Here is a 3,253-nt window from a genome sequence, read left to right on the forward strand (position 1 = left end):
GGAACAGAGATTGTTATCTTTATTATAATGTGGATGAAACTAAGGTATAGCAAGAATAAGTATCTTCTCAAGGTCGCATGACTCCGATTTCTAATTCTTTCTCTCATTTTCCTTCTTCAGTGTAATGTAGAATCATTGTAGGAAGGAGGATCTTCTGTACAGGGCAGTGGTGCTGGGTTTGGGAAGAGAGTTGATACATTGAAATACAATACCAACTTGGTAGTTTTGGATATTTGGTCATATAATTCATAATGTAAATGTTAGTGGCCTGGCCTCCATTGCTTTTATGCATAAATAGAGCAACAAGAATCAGATTATGTAGCGTTACAGACTAGTCAGTGTTTGCAGTGAATGTAAGACTAAGTGGTGATACACCAGAGAAACTGAAAACACTATGTACACTTTGACCACTCTGATATCATGCAATGCTTGTTTTCATTTAGTAACTCATCTGAGTTGTGGTTGAATTTCAGATTTTGCAAGTGGCAGGTCTATCAGAAAGGAAAATCCTAGTCATGCCATTGTGCCTTAAGGAAAAATGTGGTTATTAAAGCATGCTAATTGTTAACTGAAAAATAGTTGACTGTATTCTTGGAAGACCAATGAAAGTCTTTTAAGCTTTTAAACCACATCACCAAGTACCCAGTTGAGGTGTGGACTGTAGTAGGTACTGAAAGCACTTTATAGACTGATAAAATGACTGACGGTATTTCAAATGTATCTGTAAATTCAAATTATGTGTGTGTGTGTGTGTGTGTGTGTGTGTGTGTAAATAGATAGATAGATACTCACATTTTCAACCTAAGGCATGCAAATGTTCTCCTTCAATTTTCAAATATCTGAGTACCTGACCATAGTAGGAATCTATTTTTCTGTCAATGTTTAATGTCAGTAAAAATGTATTTTACACCCACATCCAATATGTAGTACCAGAGGTATTTCTCATGCCCTTGTTTTTCACATTCCATAGCTTTTGCCTAAAAGACAGTTCAATCTTTAATTTTTTAACTGTGTTTTCATGGAAAATGTCAAACATGTATGAAAGTAGAAATAATGTAATGAACCCCTAAGTACCTATTGTTCAACCAAGCTATAATAAATTCTCAGTTACTTTTGTTTTATATTTTCATTTATGTTCCTATCCCCCTCCTACACCAAATATTTTGAAGTAAATCCTAGATGTTGTATTTTTTCATCTCTAAATACTTTAGTTAGTACATACCTCTAGAAGAAATCTCTATTTCTCCTTTTTTTGTGGTACTAGGGATTGAATTTAGGGCTTACCACTTAAGCCATGCCCCCAGTCCTTTTGCTTTTAGTTTGTTTTTCAGATAGGGTCTCACTCTTTTGTCCTGGTTAGTTTAGAACCATGATCCTCCTGAATTACAGGCCTGTGCTGCCCTCCCCAGCCCTATGCCCCCAGAGGTATCTCCTTAAAAAACCCTGAAGGAGATTATAGATGACCTCTCATTTTTCACTCTTGTCTCTGAGAGGTAGCATCTGGTTCCCCTTACCTTGGATTGCATCTGACCAGAGTCACCCACTTAATTAGTATAATAGTCCAGAAGTGTTGCCCTGGCACTGCCATAGTTAGATCTTAAGAAGCTTTGAAACTTCAATCTGGACCTCTCAGTACATATTCTGAGAGTTCTGAGATGTCATATAACATGTCTGATGGCCCAGAACCCCCGTGCTGAACAGGTCAATGTGACTGCTCTGGTTAGAAGTTTCAGTGGAGTCCTGCTGACTAGTTTTCCTCTCCAAGGTACCATGCATGTAAAGAAGACCATCCTGGACTTCCTACTTCTGCCATGTGCCAAGTGAACGCCACCAAGTGGCTTCAGTTGATGCCATGTGATGCAGAAAAGTCACTCAGCTGAGTTCTGTTCTAAGTGTTGGCCCACAAAATCATGAAATTTAATTGTGTCCCGCTTTAAGTCACTATGTTTTGGGGCTATTTATTATGCTTCAACCACAAAAGCCTTGCCACTCCTAAAGCAATCACCAGTAATTCTCTAAAATATCAAATATCCTGTGTTCAAATCCCAAATAATCTTTAAGTGTCCCTTATTTATTTATTTATTTGTGACAGAATCTTACATGCAACTCAGGCTGGCCATGAATTTGTGATCCTTCTGCTTCACATTCTTCAGTGCTGGGCTTACAGGCATGCTCCACCACACACAGCTACAAATATTCTTTATTCTCATTTTTAAAAAATTATTTTGTTTTAATTGGTATCTAAGTAAATTCCATTGGTAGTAATTAATTTTTATATTTCTCTCTCAAGTCTTTCAATCTATTGGTTTTCTGTACTCCTGCCATCTTCAAATTATTTGTGTAAAAAACTGGTCCATTTGTTCTCAGTTTCCCATTATCTGTATTTTAATATCATTTTATATATTCTCCTATTACCTGCCATTCCTGTAAGTTAGAAAGTAGATCTAGAGGCTTGGTCTGTGTCAAGTTTGTTTTTTTTTTTTTTGGCAAGACTAGTTCATAAGTGCTATTGCACAATTCTATCAGAAGGCATATCACGTCAAGTTGCTTCTTCTTCTGTGATTTTAACAGCCATTGAGAATTATTGCCTTGCAAAATAGAGATATCACTTAGCTGTTACTATACAAGATCAAAGTATCTCAGCATCATACAGAAGCAAGTACTTACTTTGCTCATTTCCCCCAACCACCACCACACACACATACCCCATGTGTCTGCATTCACAATAAGGTCCAGGCTCCAGGCCTGGGGCTGAGGTGTGTATGGGGTAGGTTTATTTTGCCTCCTCCTTCTATACAGACTGAGTAAGAACACAGCCTGTTAGAAGTACCAGGAGGCCATTAGTTCACTTATTTATCATCACTCTCACTTCATTTCTTCAACACAGCAAGTCATATGGCAAATCCAAAGTCAAGAGGTGGCAAAGTACTGCTGCCTCCAGTGGGTGGTGGGCAGTCAACCTCCAGGCTGAAATGCCTATGCATAGGCAATGACAAGGCTTTACCTAGCAGGTCTCATGGAGGGAAGCTGCCAATGCATCCCAATCTCTGCAGGGAGGTACACTAAAGGACTCATACTCCTCAGGCCAGCCATGTTCCCATGTATTAGCCCAGGAGTCTCCCTTTAGAGGTCTCTTTACTAGGGGCCTCAGCTGAGGTCTTCCCAGGTGCATCTTCCAGAATTCGCTTTTTGTGGACCTTGGCTGAGGCATTCTTCTGCACTTTGATTGTTATACTTTTGTACTCTGAGCCCT

General features: G+C 38.9%; 1 non-coding gene across 1 annotated transcript; it reads right to left on the reverse strand.

The window, feature by feature from the left end:
- Positions 1 to 2,706: 2,706 nt before the first annotated feature.
- On the reverse strand, positions 2,707 to 2,839 carry LOC141425355 (small nucleolar RNA SNORA51). Its single transcript, XR_012450415.1, has one exon. It is a non-coding gene; the product is annotated as a small nucleolar RNA SNORA51 (small nucleolar RNA).
- Between the last annotated feature and the right edge of the window lie 414 nt (positions 2,840 to 3,253).

This window comes from Castor canadensis, chromosome 7, assembly GCF_047511655.1.
Source record: "Castor canadensis chromosome 7, mCasCan1.hap1v2, whole genome shotgun sequence".
Taxonomy (NCBI): domain Eukaryota; kingdom Metazoa; phylum Chordata; class Mammalia; order Rodentia; family Castoridae; genus Castor; species Castor canadensis.